The sequence below is a fragment of the Salarias fasciatus genome, chromosome 13, assembly GCF_902148845.1.
Source record: "Salarias fasciatus chromosome 13, fSalaFa1.1, whole genome shotgun sequence".
NCBI lineage: Eukaryota > Metazoa > Chordata > Actinopteri > Blenniiformes > Blenniidae > Salarias > Salarias fasciatus.
In genome coordinates this window covers 300,486-323,009 of record NC_043757.1, presented here as the reverse complement: position 1 = coordinate 323,009, position 22,524 = coordinate 300,486, and the positions used below count along the sequence as shown (strand labels likewise).

At 50.8% G+C, this 22,524-nt stretch overlaps 1 long non-coding RNA gene across 1 annotated transcript; it reads left to right on the top strand.

The window, feature by feature from the left end:
- The first annotated feature begins 538 nt into the window (after window positions 1-538).
- LOC115399167 (uncharacterized) lies at window positions 539-19,273 on the top strand. The gene is made up of 3 exons (XR_003932635.1): window positions 539-709; window positions 18,999-19,057; window positions 19,168-19,273. It is a non-coding gene; the product is annotated as an uncharacterized LOC115399167 (long non-coding RNA).
- The last annotated feature ends 3,251 nt before the right edge of the window (window positions 19,274-22,524 follow it).

The following is a 22,524-nucleotide window of genomic DNA, read 5'->3' as shown; positions in this document are numbered from 1 at the left end:
AATCTTTGTTGACAATGATACTCTACGATAAAATCATTCAGGAACTGACGAGAGGTTGTCATGAAAATAAAACTTCATGAAACTGAAGAAGAGGAAACACAACAGAAAGTGTAAAGCTGGCCTCCACACAGCTCCACAATGAGGAAGACACTGACAGGGTTTCCTCATCCTTCATCCCACCAGCATCTCTGTCCACCTGCCACAATAAAAACAAAACTGAACTAACAGGAGACACGCCCCCCACATGCCAACCATCACTGGGCCTGTTTAAATCCAGGCTTATTCATTCCTGCTGGCTTTCAACACTCGGTAGCACGGTGCGTGTGGTAGCAGTTCGTTTGTCATTGGTTGTTGCGCTATTTTTTGATTGACAGGTGGTGAGTAACAGGTAAGGCGCAAACTGAGCTGAATATGTGACTGATTCATTGCTCCAATTGGAGCGCTGCTCACCGCCTGGACAACTGCTTTGTGAGTTCTCGCGAGACTTCTTGTGTCGTCAAGCACACTGTCAAATCTCGCGAGACGTGACTGGCGTTACCCCATTTTCCAGCTGTCCGTCAGCCTCAGTCGGTCGGGATTTTGGATCCGTCGGAGAGGCTTTGTGGACATACATCTGCGCATTTCGGGACAGAATACCACGTTCCGTGGTGAAATAAACAGGCGAAAAGCGACAGTGAGCGGTATTCCAGGATGGAGGCCGAGCTATGAGGTAAGAGTGGAGGGTAGTCCGGGCGATGTGGAAGAATGTCCCCGAGCGGGTGACGTTAGCTTCCCCGGTTAGCCTGCTAGCTGCGCCTCAAGCCCCAGCTTTGTCACGTTTACCCGGGTTATCTGTGAGCTGCCAGCCTCCGGTAGTGATACCGTGCTGGTTAGGGTGTGTCTGATACTGCCCGGGTGACAGGAGCCGGGAAAAACCAAGCATTCGAGCGAGCGCTGGCAACTAGCCGTCATGCTAATGTGAAATCAGTGTATTGCACTGGCTGCTGTGTCTCATTGACCAGGCGTGACTAGTTTAACCCCCAGGTTTACAGCAGGACCGCTGGTAACTAGCTTAACTCCAGGTGGTGACTAGTTTAACCCCCAGGTTTACAGCAGGACCGCTGGTAACTAGCTTAACTCCAGGTGGTGACTAGTTTGACCCCCAGGTTTACAGCAGGACCGCTGGTAACTAGCTTAACTCCAGGTGGTGACTAGTTTAACCCCCAGGTTTCCAGCAGGACCGCTGGTAACTAGCTTAACTCCAGGTGGTGACTAGTTTAACCCCCAGGTTTACAGCAGGACCGCTGGTAACTAGCTTAACTCCAGGTGGTGACTAGTTTGACCCCCAGGTTTACAGCAGGACCGCTGGTAACTAGCTTAACTCCAGGTGGTGACTAGTTTAACCCCCAGGTTTACAGCAGGACCGCTGGTAACTAGCTTAACTCCAGGTGGTGACTAGTTTAACCCCCAGGTTTACAGCAGGACCGCTGGTAACTAGCTTAACTCCAGGTGGTGACTAGTTTGACGTCCAGGTTTACAGCAGGACCGCTGGTAACTAGCTTAACTCCAGGTGGTGACTAGTTTAACCCCCAGGTTTACAGCAGGACCGCTGGTAACTAGCTTAACTCCAGGTGGTGACTAGTTTAACCCCCAGGTTTCCAGCAGGACCGCTGGTAACTAGCTTAACTCCAGGTGGTGACTAGTTTAACCCCCAGGTTTACAGCAGGACCGCTGGTAACTAGCTTAACTCCAGGTGGTGACTAGTTTGACCCCCAGGTTTACAGCAGGACCGCTGGTAACTAGCTTAACTCCAGGTGGTGACTAGTTTGACCCCCAGGTTTCCAGCAGGACCGCTGGTAACTAGCTTAACTCCAGGTGGTGACTAGTTTAACCCCCAGGTTTACAGCAGGACCGCTGGTAACTAGCTTAACTCCAGGTGGTGACTAGTTTAACCCCCAGGTTTACAGCAGGACCGCTGGTAACTAGCTTAACTCCAGGTGGTGACTAGTTTGACGTCCAGGGTTACAGCAGCTGGGTGTTAAAGGGATAGTTCGGGATTTTTGACATGAATCCGTACGGCCTCCCCGTCAGCAGTGTTGTTCATTCACACAGGCTGACCCCTGACCTCTGACCCCTGACCCCTGACAGCGTCCAGTGAGCGGAGATTCTGTCCGATTTTGGTCCAGACGAAAGTAGTCCGGCAAGTTTGCTGGGGTCATGAAAATAAAGCGTTTTTCTTCTCAAACCAACATGTGTTGGAAAGAGTGAAATATTTGCATCACAAGCCGTTTACCAGGAAGACGTCAGACCTGCTGAACGCTCGGCACTATTTTCTCTCCCTTCATATCACTCCGCGCCTCCTCCAGCTGCAGGCAGATGCTAACAGCTAGAGCAAGCTAGCTTTTGGTAAACGAAGTGAAACCAGCGGCTGCCAGCTGGAGGCGGCGGAGTGATGTGAAGGGAGAGAAGAAGAGCCGAATGTTCACGAGGGGCCCGAAGGGCGCAGTCACTTTTCGGCAGCTGCTTGCATAAAAGTGACTTCCCCCAGTATCTGAGTGAGGTGAGGAGTGACACTGAATAAATATCGCTCTACATGCACCTGCCTGATCTCCTGCTTTCAGTCCTGCAAACTCTGTGAATATCACCCTGGCCTCCCTTGAAGTGGTCAGTGTCACTCCTCGCATCACTCAGCTGCCGAATAGTGACTGCCCCTGTAACTGAGGGGTGTCTGCTGATATCATGGTTCGTGTGTAATTTGTAAAAACATACTCTTACAAATATTCATAAAGAATACTTAACGAAACATCCGCACAGCGTATGAGCAGTGGAGAAGTACAGAAACTCGTCGATGTGCGTTCCCATCGGGGACAGTCACTTTTCGGCAGGACCCCGGCTCGGCTCACGCTCTGACACTTGGGTGTTTGGCGTATCTCAGTCCTTTAGATTTGCCGGAGCTGGTTTCTGTAGTAATGCTGATGCTCACAGGTCCTGTTCCGGTGGGAGGATTCCAGCTCCGATGTGGGGAGCTTGTTTGAAATGTTTGCATTGCTGCTCTCGCTGTGTGTAATCAGTTGATGCTAGAAGGAAATGCGATGTCTCGGTTCCAGGTAGAACCTTGCGCTTTGTTTTGACTGGCGGCTAATGGTGCGTTCACACCGGACGCGTCGCGGGCGTCGTCGACGCTTGGGACGCCTCGAAGCTGACGCTTGTGATGCTTCAAGCACGACGCTTGACACCAGGTGGTCACAAAGCTCACGACGCTCGCGACGCTCTTGAGGCGCGTCAGTCGGCGCGTGGGACGCTGATTTCTGTTTCCAGCGATGGCGGATCGCATCAGGAGAGCGGCTCGGCTTTATTTGTTAAATAAAGCTAGACCACGTCATCGTCGGAAAAGTGGCTATTGGCTGCTCTGCTCCTCTCTGCTCTGCCTGCAGCAGGGGGCGCTGCTGAGACTGACCGCTGTGAGAGCTTTGGGACGGGGGAGGGGCTCACGCAGCACCCGCTGCTCATTGACGACAGCAGCGAGACGTCCTGTCACGTCTCCAGAGCGCCAGAAAAGGTCGCTAGGTTTGTCGCTAGTTGCTTTTGACAAAAAAAAGTCGCCAAGAGGCTTTGGAAAGTCGCCAGATTTAGCGAGAAAGTCATCAAGTTGGCAGCACCGGCCGGCCCGCATCGTTGCTCGGATCACTCGTAGTGACGTAGCAGCGGAGGGATCGTCTCTGATTGGTTGACGCCCAGCGGCAGCGCGTCGAAAGTTCAGTTTTCCCAACTCTCAAAAAGCGACGCTCACGACGCTCCTGACGCCGGGGACGCGCGTCGTGGGCGTCGACGCTCGAAACGCTCAAAAGTTGACGCTCCTGACGCGCCGTCCCGCCCCCCGCCGCTCGTCCACATAGACTTTGCATAGAAAAGCGCCGCTCACGACGGCCGCGACGCGTCCGGTGTGAACGCAGCATAACAGCTGCACCGTTCCAGCCAGCCCCTTGGTGTGATAGTAGCACTGTCACAGGCTGAGATCTGCTGGAACGTAAGTCTTTATTTCCGGTCCTGGTGAAGCTTGGCCTGATGTTGTCTTGAAGTGTAGCGTTTGCATGTTCTTCCTCGGCTTGGTACCACAGGTTAGTGGTGTCAGACTGTTGTCGTTGCAGATGCCACATACAGGCGGTGAAACCGAGTCAAACATGATGAAAACATGAACTATCGGATCGTTCCTCGGATCAAGAGTCACGGATCGGATCCTTTTTTCGGATCAGCAACAAGAACAAAAGCAAACAAGCCAAATGAACATGTTTTGTCTGTTCATTAGAAACTTAAATTATTACATTTTAATATATGAAAGTAGTGCACAACGCATCATAGTTTCGCTTTAACACAATTATCATTGAAAAACAACTTAAAGTGCAATATATAGGAATATCTCCATTTAAAATATAACAATGAACCAAAAATCAATTTAAAGTGCAACAAGTAAGTAAAATTTATTTATATAGCACTTTTCACAGGCAGCGGCCACAAAATGCTTCACCGTGTAAAAATCACAAAAAAACATTTCACAGTACATCAAAACAAGGGGATAAGACATCATGTAGACAGTATGTGTTCCTGCCAAGTCAACACTGACCCGGGTCCAGAAGGCCTTCTGAAACAAGGATGTCGGAGTTTCTTGAAGGCCTCCACCGAGTCCAGGGACCAGGTCCGGAGGAAGCTGGTTCCAGAGGCGTTGCAGAGGATGTAAATGAGCGGTCACCTTAGTTTTAAAACCAGTCCGGGGGACTCTGAGAAGGTTCTGGTCTGGACCTCAGGCTCCGGGCCGAGCTGTAGGGTGTGAAGAGGTTTCTGGTGGACATGGGGGTCTGGCCATTTAGGGCTCGGAAGGTCAGCACCAGGGTTTTAAACTGGATACAGAGCACAGCAGGGAGCCAGTGGAGGGATTTTAATGGGTGTGAGGTGGGACCTCCAGGTGGCGCTGGTCAGCCATGCTGCACAGCTTGAAGAAACAGGCTCTAACATCTGGAAGAAACAGGCTCTAACAGCTTGAAGAAACAGGCTCTAACATCTGGAAGAAACAGGCTCTAACATCTGGAAGAAACAGGTTCTAACATCTGGAAGAAACAGGCTCTAACATCTGGAAGAAACAGGTTCTAACATCTGGAAGAAACAGGTTCTAACAGGTGGAAGAAACAGGCTCTAACATCTGGAAGAAACAGGCTCTAACATCTGGAAGAAACAGGTTCTAACATCTGGAAGAAACAGGTTCTAACATCTGGAAGAAACAGGCTCTAACATCTGGAAGAAACAGGCTCTAACAGCTGGAAGAAACAGGCTCTAACAGCTGGAAGAAACAGGCTCTAACATCTGGAAGAAACAGGCTCTAACATCTGGAAGAAACAGGCTCTAACATCTGGAAGAAACAGGTTCTAACAGCTGGAAGAAACAGGTTCTAACAGCTGGAAGAAACAGGCTCTAACAGCTGGAAGAAACAGGTTCTAACATCTGGAAGAAACAGGTTCTAACAGCTGGAAGAAACAGGCTCTAACATCTGGAAGAAACAGGTTCTAACATCTGGAAGAAACAGGTTCTAACAGCTGGAAGAAACAGGTTCTAACATCTGGAAGAAACAGGTTCTAACAGCTGGAAGAAACAGGTTCTAACATCTGGAAGAAACAGGTTCTAACAGCTGGAAGAAACAGGCTCTAACAGCTGGAAGAAACAGGTTCTAACAGCTGGAAGAAACAGGCTCTAACAGCTGGAAGAAACGGGCTCTAACAGCTGGAAGAAACAGGTTCTAACAGCTGGAAGAAACAGGCTCTAACAGCTGGAAGAAACAGGTTCTAACAGCTGGAAGAAACAGGTTCTAACAGCTGGAAGAAACAGGTTCTAACAGCTGGAAGAAACAGGTTCTAACAGCTGGAAGAAACAGGCTCTAACATCTGGAAGAAACAGGCTCTAACAGCTGGAAGAAACAGGCTCTAACATCTGGAAGAAACGGGTTCTAACAGCTGGAAGAAACAGGCTCTAACAGCTGGAAGAAACAGGCTCTAACATCTGGAAGAAACAGGCTCTAACATCTGGAAGAAACAGGTTCTAACAGCTGGAAGAAACAGGTTCTAACAGCTGGAAGAAACAGGCTCTAACATCTGGAAGAAACAGGCTCTAACAGCTGGAAGAAACAGGCTCTAACATCTGGAAGAAACGGGTTCTAACAGCTGGAAGAAACAGGCTCTAACAGCTGGAAGAAACAGGCTCTAACATCTGGAAGAAACAGGCTCTAACATCTGGAAGAAACAGGCTCTAACATCTGGAAGAAACAGGCTCTAACAGCTGGAAGAAACAGGCTCTAACAGCTGGAAGAAACAGGCTCTAACATCTGGAAGAAACAGGCTCTAACATCTGGAAGAAACAGGCTCTAACATCTGGAAGAAACAGGCTCTAACAGCTGGAAGAAACAGGCTCTAACATCTGGAAGAAACAGGCTCTAACATCTGGAAGAAACAGGTTCTAACATCTGGAAGAAACAGGTTCTAACAGCTGGAAGAAACAGGTTCTAACATCTGGAAGAAACAGGTTCTAACAGCTGGAAGAAACAGGTTCTAACAGCTGGAAGAAACAGGCTCTAACAGCTGGAAGAAACAGGTTCTAACATCTGGAAGAAACAGGTTCTAACAGCTGGAAGAAACAGGTTCTAACAGCTGGAAGAAACAGGCTCTAACATCTGGAAGAAACAGGCTCTAACATCTGGAAGAAACAGGTTCTAACAGCTGGAAGAAACAGGTTCTAACATCTGGAAGAAACAGGCTCTAACATCTGGAAGAAACAGGCTCTAACAGCTGGAAGAAACAGGCTCTAACATCTGGAAGAAACAGGTTCTAACAGCTGGAAGAAACAGGCTCTAACAGCTGGAAGAAACAGGTTCTAACAGCTGGAAGAAACAGGCTCTAACAGCTGGAAGAAACAGGCTCTAACAGCTGGAAGAAACAGGCTCTAACATCTGGAAGAAACAGGCTCTAACATCTGGAAGAAACAGGCTCTAACAGCTGGAAGAAACAGGTTCTAACATCTGGAAGAAACGGGCTCTAACAGCTGGAAGAAACAGGCTCTAACATCTGGAAGAAACAGGCTCTAACATCTGGAAGAAACAGGCTCTAACATCTGGAAGAAACAGGCTCTAACAGCTGGAAGAAACAGGCTCTAACAGCTGGAAGGAACAGGCTCTAACAGCTGGAAGGAACAGGCTCTAACATCTGGAAGGAACAGCCTCTAACATCTGGAAGGAACAGGCTCTAACATCTGGAAGGAACAGGCTCTAACATCTGGAAGAAACAGGCTCTAACATCTGGAAGAAACAGGCTCTAACATCTGGAAGAAACAGGCTCTAACATCTGGAAGAAACAGGCTCTAACATCTGGAAGAAACAGGCTCTAACATCTGGGAGAAACAGGCTCTAACATCTGGAAGAAACAGGCTCTAACATCTGGAAGAAACAGGCTCTAACATCTGGAAGAAACAGGCTCTAACATCTGGAAGAAACAGGCTCTAACAGCTGGGAGAAACAGGCTCTAACATCTGGAAGGAACTGGCTCTAACAGCTGGAAGGAACTGGCTCTAACATCTGGAAGGAACTGGCTCTAACATCTGGAAGAAACAGGCTCTAACATCTGGAAGGAACAGGCTCTAACATCTGGAAGGAACAGGCTCTAACATCTGGAAGGAACAGGCTCTAACATCTGGAAGAAACAGGCTCTAACATCTGGAAGAAACAGGCTCTAACATCTGGAAGAAACAGGCTCTAACATCTGGGAGAAACAGGCTCTAACATCTGGGAGAAACAGGCTCTAACATCTGGAAGAAACGGGCTCTAACAGCTGGGAGAAACGGGCTCTAACATCTGGAAGAAACGGGCTCTAACATCTGGAAGAAACGGGCTCTAACATCTGGAAGAAACGGGCTCTAACATCTGGAAGAAACGGGCTCTAACATCTGGAAGAAACGGGCTCTAACATCTGGAAGAAACGGGCTCTAACATCTGGAAGAAACGGGCTCTAACATCTGGAAGAAACGGGCTCTAACATCTGGAAGAAACGGGCTCTAACAGCTGGGAGAAACGGGCTCTAACATCTGGAAGAAACAGGCTCTAACATCTGGGAGAAACAGGCTCTAACATCTGGGAGAAACAGGCTCTAACATCTGGAAGAAACAGGCTCTAACATCTGGAAGAAACAGGCTCTAACATCTGGAAGAAACAGGCTCTAACATCTGGAAGAAACAGGCTCTAACATCTGGAAGTAGGGCTGCACGATTAACCGACACCTCATTGAAACTGAGGTTTTAACTGCTGCGGTAACCGAACCGCACAGGGCCGAGGCTTTTCCGAGGCATTTGACTGACAGACCTATCCGCCAATCAAAACATTCGAGCCTCGCGCTCCGGGCCACCGGCCAATCAGAAATGACAACAGGAAGCAGTATGTCTGCACCGCACTGCTGCAGCTAGCTAGCGTCAGGTTGCTAACAACAAACCCAGCAGTGTGCTCTGCGGTGTCGAGAGGAGCAGAAGGTTTTCAGTGCGACTCGTTCTCGGTGTGAAAATGTCTGAGGTGACAGCAGGAGAGGGGGCGGAGCCACTGGTGTCAGAAGGAACTGGAGTCCAGCTGTTTGGACTCTGGGTTTGAAAAAAACCACTTGGAGCCAGATGTAGATGGTGTCGCCGTGCAGCAGCCAGATCCAGAGGAAACGCGTCTAATGTGTACCAACACCTGAAGACTCACCGCTACACGTTACAGAAACGTGGACGAGTCGTAGGTTATTCTCTCTCACTCGATCGCCCCACAGCCCTCATGTGATGCTCTCCTCTCTCTCCATGAAAACATGAAGCTGCAGCCTAAGGCTGGGCAATTTTATCGATTCTGTGATATAAATCGATATTTTTTTTCGCCAGAAAGTATCGATCTTTCAGCCGCAAGTATCGATAGATTAAGTCTCATTCAAATCCCGCTGGTTCCGTCCGGCACTCTGCTCGCTGCCCCCTCCCCCTGCTCCGTCTGCTTTGCAGGAAGAGCAGTTAGGTCAGCCAGCCACTGGTGTCGCTGTAGCACTTCTAGTAAGTTACCCACAGAAGAAGAAAGAGCAAGAAGGATCGAGAAAATGGCAGAGAATTTAACTCCAGCGCCGCCGTGTCTTAAGCCCGAGCGCCCCCCAATTGGGGGCCTGGCAGCAAACATTTCAGAGATTGTCTAATAATATGGATTATTTCTGACAGAATGTCATGATGCTTAAACAGCAGAACCTGGGCTAACCGAATATATCAGCCATTATAACATTAAGGCTATTATAAGGCTAAATGAATTATGAACCATATTCGTGATCGTGTCAACCCACTCGCCGAAATATTGATCGTAGCGCTATGAAACATGATACAATTCACACAAACAGCCTCTCAGACGAGAGCTGAGACTCCGCTGGTTACAACCAGACCGCTCAAAGCCTCTAAAACCACAGAATCCGCCAGAAAATGCCACTAAAACAGCCAACAGCAAGATCGCGTTTTCAAACTGCGGTAAAAAAAATCGCCTCTTACCTGGACTTTTGTCCATATAGAGTCCGAATTATGCGGTTATTGTCCATCGGGATCACTTAGCTTAGCCACCTAGCATTCTCTGACGTCAATCCGGGCGTAAAACTGACCCCCAGTTAGCCTCAAGGAGCTCTGTGATTGGTCAGCGCCATACAGTTTGTCTGCGCCATGACGGTGTTTTGCTTGTTCTGATTGGCTAACAGAGCTGTCAATCACATGTCGGTGACCCCCGCTGCATTCTATTGGCTCAGACGAGTCTAGCGCCGTGCGGGGTGTCTGTATTCATGAAGCTGCTGCGGAGCTGGGAGCCTGTATACAGAGGAGGCTTTACGCACGGAGCGTCCAGCTGAGCGGAAACAGACGCTCTGTGTGGATTTCCACTGCAGTCACGCCAGAGACTGCTCTGTTTGGATGTTTTGAACCTCAGCAGTGATATAAAAGTGAAAAATATGATTTGGTACATTAGAAAATTCAGATTTCACAAATGGCACCACAGTGTGCCAAAGTGTGCCATCGCCTGACCTGTCTGTACTAAAACCTGTCAAATGTTGTTCTGCTTCACTTTCACAGAGTCAACCTTTGCAGAGAGAGTGTTCACACATTAGTCTATGATCTGATGGAGGTTTAGAGCTGCAGCTGGACTTTTCCAAAGAGATGATCACATTGAAAGTGCTTTTTTTTTTAGGCGAGACTGAAAATGTTTCATTTGTGCTGTGTTCCATCTTCAGTCACACTTAACCAGTAACATATATACTGATATTTACACATCTGGACAAATCTTACAAGTGTTCACTTTATGAGGAGACAGTAACCACTCAAATAGGCCGTGTTATTACAGTGTTATACTCTTTTTAGTTTAGTATGTCATTTTTGAGAAGAGGCTCTGAAAAATAGCCCAGGGCTTAAAGGGTTACATCAGATGTGTGGGAGTACTTTGGTTTTAAAAAGAAGAAAGAAAGTGTTGATTTGGACAAAAATTTTGCGGTTTGCAAGCTGTGTCACACAAACGTCAAATACTCAGGAAATACAACGAACCTACAGGCGCACCTCACACGTCACCAGTGAGTTAAATGTGTTCAAATGGCACGTTGTTACTTGAATTATTGGCTGTTTTAGAGTAACCAAGGTACTATGTTTACTAACTGGGTGGCTAGAGGGATACCCTCAGAAGTTAAATGTGAAGTTAAAAAAACTGTAAAAGAAACTGTTCAGAACAGGCCACTTGCTGCAATTTTCAATGTGCACTGGAATGCTGTTGCACTTTATTCACCTCACAAAGGCTTGCAAGCCACAGTTTGCACTGTTTCAATTAAAAATAAATTTTCTCGCCACGTCTTTGATTCACTTTGTGCAGCATTTGCAAGCTGTAGACTCTCTCTGCCGAGTCAGAGCCATATATTGTGTATTTGATGCATTCTTTTTTCAGTTCGGTTAAATCAATCCAAGTCAACGGAACAGTAACAAGATGTCACCAAAATCACACTTTCCCCTGAAAATCTTGCAGAAAATGATGTTAGTTTAACAAATCGTATCGAGTTGCATCGAATCGTATCGGATCATATCGTTGGCCGAAAATCGTGATATATATCATATCGTGAGCAGAATATCGTGTATCGTATCGTATCGTCAAATGAGTGTATCGCTACAGCCCTACTGCAGCCCAAGAATGAGAGGAAGACGACCAGAGCAGGATTACTAAACTGAGTGGGATCTGAGAATATGACAGCAATAAGGATTAATTTGTTTACCCTTGATCTTTAGAGGCTGGCCAGTTCTTTTTTCTTTTTTGTTTTTTTTTTTGCGAGTTGAAGTTGATTTCACAGTGGCGCCTATTTGCGGTTCTGGTTTTTAATTTCCATTTATTTCACGTTGGAAACTGTTGTCTAAGTAATTTTCTGTGAACCATGCAGGCCAGACCAGGACTGGATTACAATTCAGCATTGTTTTTTTTATTTTGTTATTTCATTAAAACAAAGCACTTTTTTTCCCAACCGTGACGCAGACAGCACGGTGGCGTCTCGCTGCCGCTGCCTGAAGCTTTGTCAGGTTAGTTTACATTATGTGTTATGTAAACCATGTATACCATGTAAAAGTAACTAGATTTTTTTTCAACCATAATTTTAGCTGTTTTCTGCATTTGAAAGAATAAAATATGAAAATCGCAAATCGAATCGCAATCGCATTATTGGTCAGAAAAATCGCAAATAGGTTTTTTGTCAGAATCGTGCAGCTGGAAGGAACAGGTTCCAACCAGCTGGAAGGAACAGGTTCCAACCAGCTGGAAGGAACAGGTTCCAACCAGCTGGAAGGAACAGGTTCCAACCAGCTGGAAGGAACAGGTTCCAACCAGCTGGAAGGAACAGGTTCCAACCAGCTGTCTGGAGCGGTAGTCTAGAGACATGGCGCTGTCAAGGATCACCCTGAGGTTCCTCAGTTCAGTTTTGGTTGAGGGACTCGATCATCAAGGTGCCGCTCAATAGCGGGGATGGTTCAGTCTGGGGCAATAATTAGGGTCTCTGTTAGGGGAGGGCGATGTGGCCTAAAATTTATATCACGGTATAATTTGATGTATAAATTTCAGCATTACGGTGTTGTAACGGCTACCACAGCACATGGTGAAACAAGGAAGCAGGAAGTAGTTTTTAAACTATTAAATAACAGAAGTTACTTTGAATCCAAACCAGGTCCAGATTACAGATCAGGGGTCGGCAACTTGATTTGGCGTCGGGCCAATTTTTTTGACTGATCCCCGTTCGTCGGTGGCTAACAGCTAAGCTAACAGCTGACTGAGGCACCTGTAGCGTCTATCAGCAGCTACTTTTACGAAGCGTCCCTGAAGGCAGCAGGATGCAGGTTGTTCTCTGAATCAGAGGGTTTCAGGTGTTTCACAGGTAAAGAAGGCGGTTCAGGAGGAGCTGGATGCTGACAGGTTGATGGGCGGAGTCACTGCCTCCGTGAAGCAGCCATCGCTGTTGTTGTGTTCTTCTTCGGGGAACCGGGCATCTAAAAAGCTGCATTACTGCCACCCAGAGGACGTAATGTGCTATCGCGGTTGGGCGGTGTGACCAACATCCCTACCGTGGGCCAAACTTATATCACATACGCAGACCTGCCAACCTGTACGCATTTTGCGTAGCAGGTACGCAATTTGACATCAAAACACGCTGGTACGCTCCGCCTCATTAAACTACGCAAAAAGCTGCAGACGTCTGTGAGCGCTGGTAGAAATGCGGACCGTGGACGTTCTCATGTCTGACAACACGATGCAGCAGCAGGGCTCTGAAGTGTCACGCATTTCGGTGTGTTGTCACGCATTCACGGCACACATTGTATTTGTCACGCTGAAAAAAATACCGGTAAATTCGGCTGGTGCGCCACAGCTATGGAACCGGGAGGAAACACATGTGCTCCCCTCGTAGAGCTGCGACGTTCAATGAACGAGTCGTTCGTTTGAACGGCTCTTTCAAGTGAACGACGAGAGCCGGTTCTCAGCTGTCTGAGAGTCGTTCCTTTGTGCAAACTGTCCTCGCTTCCTTCACGTGTCTCCTGAGTGTCTCCTGAGTCCCTCCTGAGTGTCTCCTGAGTGTCTCCTGAGTGTCTCCTGAGTGTCTCCTGAGTCCCTCCTGAGTCCAGCTGTCTCCGCTGCTTTCGTGTTAACGACCGAGTTTCAGTTTTCCGCAGCTCGTTCCAGTCACCTGAACGCAGCAGCTAGCTAGCAGAGTAGGAGTGTTGCGAAACCGGAGCGGAGCCGGTGTTTTGGAATAACTGAGTCCCTTTTAACTGGCGACTGGGTTTCTTTCACGTCCCTTGTTGCTGATAGATATTAAAAACCAGACAAAAAGTCGTGTCAGACCTTTTATGAGTCTGATTTCAACATCTGCGGCTACTAGCAGCAGCAGCAGGAAGTGCTAAAGGAAGTCGGTCACCAGGTAACAAGGACACCAGTTAATTTGAAACACCGTATTCACGGCTTTATAAAGGTTTTAGTAATGGAACACACGTGCACGCATGTGCACACACACAGCAAAAAATGCTTAGTTAAAGGACATGTAGCAGCATTTTGAAGCTCTTTTCTGGGGACAATGTGCACGGTCAGCCGCAATGTAATGTGTATCAGAAAAACATCAGTTAAATCTTTGCCAATAAACAAATTAGAGAACCACATGAGAACTTAAAACTGACAGCCCCCCCCCCCCCCCCGGTCGACAAGTGTTCCGGCAAGTGGTACTCAAAACATTTCACCAAGGTTGGCAGGTCTGCCTACGGTTTATACCGCCCAGCCCTAGTCTCTGTTTCTCTGGCTTTAGTTGGAGGCTGCTGTCTCTTTGCCACTGCTTGATGAGTGATGAGCAGTGTATTGGGGAGCTCGGTTTGTGGCTTCAGAGGGCTTAAAGGAGCAGAACAGCTGCAGGTCGTGTGCAAATAGGAGGTATGAGACCCTGAACTGCTGGATTATCTGACCCAGACGAAGGACATACAGTTCCTTGCGAAAGTATTAACCTCCCTTGACCTTTGACCTAATTTGTTACATTGCAACCTCTAATTTGAATGTTTTTTCGAATCAGAATTATATTTGATGGATCTGCATGTGCATATGTCCTCACCCCCTTTGCTATGAAGGCCCGAAATGCTCTGGTTCAACCAGTCACCTTCAGAAGTCACACTGTTGGTGAAACAGAGTTCACCTGTGTCCAATCTAAGGCTACGTTCAGACTGCAGGCTGAAGTGACCCACATCCGATCGTTTTGCCCTGATGCGACCTGGATCGGATCTTTTCAGGACAGTCTGAACGACACAGATCCAGTTTTTTTAAATGCGACCCGGGCACTTGGATATGTGGTCCTAAAGCCGACACGTATCTGGTCTTTTGTCATGCGACTTCAGTCTGGACGGCCAGGTCGCATTTATCCCACCTACACGTCACGATACGGGGCGCCGGAGATGAAAGAGAGGGCTCGGTCCTCTCCAGACTGCGCTGAATAGAGCCGGCCACACTGTGGTGCAGGGACTCCGGTCAGAGAGTCACGGAGGCAGTTTCAGGAGTTCTGGAAGTTTTACTGATGAAGAACGTGGTTCTGTAAATACAACAGTATACAGTATATGATTGAACTGACACACATATCAATCTACATGAATAGCAATACAAACGAACCGTCATAAAGATGCACAACATACAACTACGACTCAGAGTATGAATATACAGTACTGATCATCATAGAAAATAATGTGCCGATTCAATAAGCTGAAAGAAATACACAACACACACAACACAGGACATAAGTCTCACAGTGCCCAACAGCAACATGCATAGCAGGAGCTAGTCGAGCCAGGATGGACGAGTCAGCGACCAATTAAACTAACCAGACGATTACGACAAGGTATGATTTACACGTGGCCAAGACAATGAACTACAGGACATGTTAACACCATTTAGAACAAGTGTCAGCCTCTACTTACATTTTTCATGTACACACATGGTCAGGTAACAGGAGAGAGGAGAGAGAGTATCTACAGCTGTTGTGCAGAAGAAAAAAAAACTCTGGTAAACGCTCCTCTTAAAGGGCCAGTAGCACAGGAAAACAGAAGATAATAAAACAACACTGGAATATTAATGGGGCTTTCCTACACAGCCGCCCCCAAAAGTCTATCGAGACCAAATACAACCGAACTAAATCAGTCTAGGAATAATTATTTTCAATAACTTAAAGTGCAGCCCCAATATTTTTAGATTAAAAGGGAATTTAAATAGAACAATATAAAACAATAGTGCAACAACAGCTTAAATAAATCTAGGAATATATGTTTTTGCATTTTTAAATTAAAGTGCAGACACAATATTGTAAAATGAAGGCATTTAGATAAAACAGTATAAATACCAGCAGTGCAACAGTAACTTAATAAACACATCTAGAAGTATTTTTTTAATTAGGGTGCAAACATAACATAGTAAAATGAACAGGGAGTTTAAATAGAACAGTAAAAAAGTAGTAGCAGCAACTTAAAGATGACTTTCCAAAATGTTACGGTCCAAAACCAACCTATGAAGTTACATTCAAAAAATAAAAATCCAAAGAGCAGAAGCTGCTCTCTAAACAAAAAAAAAGCTTCTTTAACAGGAGCAGTACGTCAGTCACCTGATCCATTCTGCTTCTCAAGAACAGCAGCTGCAGCAGCGGCAAAGAACTGTCAGTTAACGACCAGCAGGTGGCGGTAGTGCAGCCGACGGGATGCAAGCTGCTGCTCTTCTTACAGAAGAAGAAGTGTCAGTGCTAAGGGAGCTAAAGGAGCTAAAGGAGCTAACGGAGCTAAAGGAGCTAACGGAGCTAAAGGAGCTAACGGAGCTAACGGAGCTAACGGAGCGAAAGGAGCTAACGGAGCTAACGGAGCTAAAGGAGCTAACGGAGCTAACGGAGCTAACGGAGCTAAAGGAGCTAACGGAGCTAGCTAAAGGAGCTAATGGAGCTAAAGGAGCTAACGGAGCTAACGGAGCTAAAGGAGCTAACGGAGCTAACGGAGCTAACGGAGCTAAAGGAGCTAACGGAGCTAACGGAGCTAACGGAGCTAACGGAGCTAAAGGAGCTAAAGGAGCTAACGGAGCTAACGGAGCTAACGGAGCTAATGGAGCTAACGGAGCTAACGGAGCTAACGGAGCTAAAGGCGCTAACGGAGCTAACGGAGCTAAAGGAGCTAACGGAGCTAACGGAGCTAATGGAGCTAACGGAGCTAACAGAGCTAACGGAGCTAAAGGAGCTAACAGAGCGGACCAGTAAATAGATTACTAATTTGATTAATGACGTGGTCTCGGATCAGTGCCTGGACTCCAGGACTCGCCGATACCGATGCAGCATTTTCGGCAGTATCGGCGCAATTTCCGATCCTGGTATCGGAATCGGAACAACTCTAACAGCAGATATGTTTTGTCTTTTACCTGCACAGTCACCGTGCGGAGGACAGTCTCACGCACCGTCTGATCTTTGAGGAAGACCTTGAGAGCAGTCTTGACTAGGAGTGTAATGGTATTTGTATTCGTCTCGTACCGTTACGGTTTGGGGTCACGGGTCGGTACACACAATCACACGAGGAATACACGAGTGAGTAAAAAAAAAAAAAAAAAAAAAAAAAAAACGAGTCCTGATTCCAACCTCAGGTGGCGGTAATGGGCAACCACCATTACCACAGAAGAAGAAGAAGAACAAACAGGTCCAAACGTGAACAAACGAAGAAGAAAGTACAAGCGGAATGAGAGCTGCAGCGTGTGGCGGAGCGGATTAAACGGGGGATTATTTGTTCCGCATGCGTTCCCTCATACGGAGTGACGTGTGACGTTCCAGTAAACGGGAAGCAGGACAGTCAGAAAACCAGCAGAAGAACGATGGTGGTTGAAAAACACTTCAATAAAAAACCCCGACAGAAAAAACATTGGAGAGGCGAGATGGAAGCAAATCGCGCAACAGCGAGTTGTATAAAGAGCTCTATAGCAGAATACAAGCGATCGCCGGCTGGTGTTATGGATTAACTGGTTCCCCTGTTAACGAGTGACGGCGGAGGTCTGTGTAAACACAGGCTGATTACAGCAGCTGTTAAAGTAAGACAACACAAAAGACTTTAAACGTACACACTCCCTGGAACTGTCGATAACCGACGTTCACCAGAACCACTACATGTTTCAGTCATGTATTGGTCACAAGTTAACACGGGCACCAGTTAATTTGAAACATCGGCATGGAGCAGAGCTCACACCGAGACGTGGCGCTCGGCGGCGGCGCTCCAGCTGGGGGAGCAGCGCTCCTTCAGCAGGTATCATGGAGATTTTGGGACATTATCTGAGCAGAGATCAGCAGATAAAAACTCTCTGCTCGGCGCTGAAGCTGCTGCTGCAGAGAGGAAGACAGGAAGGTCCTCGTGAGACTCTGTCCTCATGTCACAGGACGCTGTATAATCCGCTTCACCAGGGTCCTGGTAAACCAGGATTCATCAGTACATGAATACACTTGCATTTAATACGATTGTTTACAATCGGATTGTAAAAACACCATGTAAACTGGACCAATAATGTGTCGCGTGGGAAAGCTTGGGAAAGATGTTCTGGTACATTTGTGAGCTTTTGTTACTTTTTCCCCACTGTACCGAAAAACGTACCGAACCGTGACCCTCACACCGAGGTACGTACCGTACCGTGACCCTCACACCGAGGTACGTACCGTACCGTGACCCTCACACCGAGGTACGTACCGTACCGTGACCCTCACACCGAGGTACGTACCGTACCGTGACCCTTACACCGAGGTACGTACTGTACCGTGGCTTTTGTGTACGTAACACTCCTAGTCTTGACTGATTTAACAGGACATGAAGGACAGCACATGAAGGACAGGACATGAAGGACAGCACATGAAGGACAGGACATGAAGGACAGGACATGAAGGACAGAGCATGACATGAAGGACAGGACATGAAGGACAGAGCATGACATGAAGGACAGGACATGAAGGACAGAGCATGACATGAAGGACAGGACATGAAGGACAGGACATGAAGGACAGGACAGGACATGAAGGACAGGACATGAAGGACAGGACATGAAGGGCAGGACATGAAGGACAGGACAAGGACAGAGCATGAAGGACAGGACAGGACATGAAGGACAGGACATGAAGGACAGGACATGAAGGACAGGACATGAAGGACAGAGCATGAAGGACAGGACATGAAGGACAGGACATGAAGGACAGGACATGAAGGACAGGACAAGGACAGAACATGAAGGACAGGACAGGACATGAAGGACAGGACATGAAGGACAGGACATGAAGGACAGGACATGAAGGACAGAGCATGAAGGACAGAGCATGACATGAAGGACAGGACATGAAGGACAGGACATGAAGGGGACAAGGACAGAGCATGAAGGACAGGACAGGACATGAAGGACAGGACATGAAGGACAGGACATGAAGGGGACAAGGACAGAGCATGAAGGACAGGACATGAAGGGCAGGACATGAAGGACAGGACAAGGACAGAGCATGAAGGACAGGACAGGACATGAAGGACAGGACATGAAGGACAGGACATGAAGGACAGAGCATGAAGGACATGACAGGACATGAAGGACAGTGCATGAAGGACAGCATGAAGGACAGCATGGGGGGACGATGCCGAGCAGTTTGCTGTGTCCAAGCGCCGCCGCTGCTCCGCTGCTCCGCTGCTCCGCTGCTCCGCTGCTCCGCGGTGCGCAGCTGCTAATTAGCCGCAAACACGGCGCTACTTTTTGTTGTCGTCTCCCTGTCCGTTGTCCTCCCTGTCCGTTGTCCTCCCTGTCCGTTGTCCGGGCGCTGCAGGACGAAGCGCCGGCGGCGCCCGGGCCAAACAGGGCTGACCTCTGCCCTGGAGCACAGCAGCAGGGATTCAGACCAGCACCTTGAGGCAGCTCCTCTCTGTGGTTTCAGGTGTGGCGTCGTTCAGAAGACTGAGTGAACCATGGCGGCGTTCCCCCCCCCCTTCACAGGTCAGTGTGGCGAGGGGGGGCGGGGGGGGGGCGGGGCGGGGGGGCTGGGCGGGGTCTCTGTCATGGGGCTCAGAATCACACGGTGTTGTCTCTGTCCTCACGGGGGTCAGGTCCAGATGTGTTTCTGATCTCAGTGGACGAGCGAGCCAAACATGACCAGCAGTTCCACAGCCTCTCTCCCACGGCCGGGGGCTACATCACAGGTAGGAGTCCTGGTCCGGGTCCGGGTCCGGGTCCGGGTCCGGGTCCGGGTCCGGGCCTTATCCGGCCCTGATCTGGTTTTGGCCCAGTTCTGTCTGTCCGTTTGTCCACCTGTCTGTCTGTCCGCCTGTCCCCCTGTCCCCCTGACCCTCTGTCCCTCTGTCCCCCTGACCCTCTGTCCTCTGTCCCCCTGTCCCTCTGTCCCCCTGACCCTCTGTCCTCTGTCCCCCTGACCCTCTGTCCCTCTGTCCCCCTGACCCTCTGTCCCTCTGTCCCCCTGTCCCTCTGTCCCCCTGACCCTCTGTCCCTCTGTCCCCCTGACCCTCTGTCCCTCTGTCCCCCTGACCCCCTGTCCCTCTGTCCCCCTGACCCTCTGTCCCCCTGACCCTCTGTCCCTCTGTCCCCTGACCCTCTGTCCCCCTGACCCTCTGTCCCTCTGTCCCCTGTCCCTCTGTCCCTCTGTCCCCCTGACCCTCTGTCCCCCTGACCCTCTGTCCCTCTGTCCCCTGACCCTCTGTCCCCCTGACCCTCTGTCCCTCTGTCCCCTGTCCCTCTGTCCCTCTGTCCCCCTGACCCTCTGTCCCTCTGTCCCCCTGACCCTCTGTCCCCCTGACCCTCTGTCCCTCTGTCCCCCTGACCCTCTGTCCCTCTGTCCCCTGACCCTCTGTCCCTCTGTCCCCCTGACCCTCTGTCCCTCTGTCCCCCTGACCCTCTGTCCCCCTGACCCTCTGTCCCCCTGACCCTCTGTCCCTCTGTCCCCCTGACCCTCTGTCCCCTGACCCTCTGTCCCTCTGTCCCCCTGACCCTCTGTCCCTCTGTCCCCCTGACCCTCTGTCCCTCTGTCCCCCTGACCCTCTGTCCCCCTGACCCTCTGTCCCTCTGTCCCCCTGACCCTCTGTCCCTCTGTCCCCCTGACCCTCTGTCCCTCTGTCCCCTGTCCCTCTGTCCCCCTGACCCTCTGTCCCCCTGACCCTCTGTCCCCTGACCCTCTGTCCCCCTGACCCTCTGTCCCTCTGTCCCCCTGACCCTCTGTCCCCTGACCCTCTGTCCCCCTGACCCTCTGTCCCTCTGTCCCCCTGTCCCTCTGTCCCCTGACCCTCTGTCCCCCTGACCCTCTGTCCCTCTGTCCCCCTGACCCTCTGTCCCTCTGTCCCCCTGACCCTCTGTCCCTCTGTCCCCCTGACCCTCTGTCCCCTGTCCCTCTGTCCCTCTGTCCCCCTGACCCTCTGTCCCTCTGTCCCCCTGACCCTCTGTCCCCCTGACCCTCTGTCCCTCTGTCCCCCTGACCCTCTGTCCCTCTGTCCCCTGTCCCTCTGTCCCTCTGTCCCCCTGACCCTCTGTCCCTCTGTCCCCCTGACCCTCTGTCCCCCTGACCCTCTGTCCCTCTGTCCCCCTGACCCTCTGTCCCTCTGTCCCCCTGACCCTCTGTCCCCCTGACCCTCTGTCCCCCTGACCCTCTGTCCCTCTGTCCCCCTGACCCTCTGTCCCCTGACCCTCTGTCCCTCTGTCCCCCTGACCCTCTGTCCCTCTGTCCCCCTGACCCTCTGTCCCCTGACCCTCTGTCCCCCTGACCCTCTGTCCCCCTGACCCTCTGTCCCTCTGTCCCCCTGACCCTCTGTCCCCTGACCCTCTGTCCCCCTGACCCTCTGTCCCTCTGTCCCCCTGACCCTCTGTCCCTGTCCCTCTGTCCCTCTGTCCCCCTGACCCTCTGTCCCTCTGTCCCCCTGACCCTCTGTCCCCCTGACCCTCTGTCCCTCTGTCCCCCTGACCCTCTGTCCCTCTGTCCCCTGTCCCTCTGTCCCTCTGTCCCCCTGACCCTCTGTCCCTCTGTCCCCCTGACCCTCTGTCCCCTGTCCCTCTGTCCCTCTGTCCCCTGTCCCTCTGTCCCTCTGTCCCCCTGACCCTCTGTCCCTCTGTCCCCCTGACCCTCTGTCCCTCTGTCCCCCTGACCCTCTGTCCCTCTGTCCCCCTGACCCTCTGTCCCCCTGACCCTCTGTCCCCTGACCCTCTGTCCCCCTGACCCTCTGTCCCTCTGTCCCCCTGACCCTCTGTCCCCTGACCCTCTGTCCCCCTGACCCTCTGTCCCTCTGTCCCCCTGTCCCTCTGTCCCCTGACCCTCTGTCCCTCTGTCCCCCTGACCCTCTGTCCCCCTGACCCTCTGTCCCTCTGTCCCCCTGACCCTCTGTCCCTCTGTCCCCCTGACCCTCTGTCCCTCTGTCCCCCTGACCCTCTGTCCCCCTGACCCTCTGTCCCCCTGACCCTCTGTCCCTCTGTCCCCCTGACCCTCTGTCCCCTGACCCTCTGTCCCTCTGTCCCCCTGACCCTCTGTCCCTCTGTCCCCCTGACCCTCTGTCCCCTGTCCCTCTGTCCCTCTGTCCCCCTGACCCTCTGTCCCTCTGTCCCCCTGACCCTCTGTCCCCCTGACCCTCTGTCCCTCTGTCCCCCTGACCCTCTGTCCCTCTGTCCCCTGTCCCTCTGTCCCTCTGTCCCCCTGACCCTCTGTCCCTCTGTCCCCCTGACCCTCTGTCCCTCTGTCCCCCTGACCCTCTGTCCCTCTGTCCCCCTGACCCTCTGTCCCTCTGTCCCCCTGACCCTCTGTCCCCCTGACCCTCTGTCCCCTGACCCTCTGTCCCTCTGTCCCCCTGACCCTCTGTCCCTCTGTCCCCTGACCCTCTGTCCCTCTGTCCCCCTGACCCTCTGTCCCCTGACCCTCTGTCCCCCTGACCCTCTGTCCCTCTGTCCCCCTGACCCTCTGTCCCCTGACCCTCTGTCCCCCTGACCCTCTGTCCCTCTGTCCCCCTGTCCCTCTGTCCCCTGACCCTCTGTCCCCCTGACCCTCTGTCCCTCTGTCCCCCTGACCCTCTGTCCCCTGACCCTCTGTCCCCCTGACCCTCTGTCCCTCTGTCCCCCTGTCCCTCTGTCCCCTGACCCTCTGTCCCCCTGACCCTCTGTCCCTCTGTCCCCCTGACCCTCTGTCCCCCTGTCCCCCTGACCCCCTGTCCCCCTGACCCTCTGTCCCCCTGTCCCCCTCACCCTCTGACCCTCTGTCCCCCTGACCCTCTGTCCCCCTGACCCTCTGTCCCTCTGTCCCCCTGACCCTCTGTCCCCTGACCCTCTGTCCCTCTGTCCCCCTGACCCTCTGTCCCCCTGTCCCCCTGTCCCCCTGTCCCCCTGACCCTCTGTCCCTCTGTCCCCCTGACCCTCTGTCCCCCTGACCCTCTGTCCCCCTGTCCCCCTGACCCTCTGTCCCCCTGTCCCCCTGACCC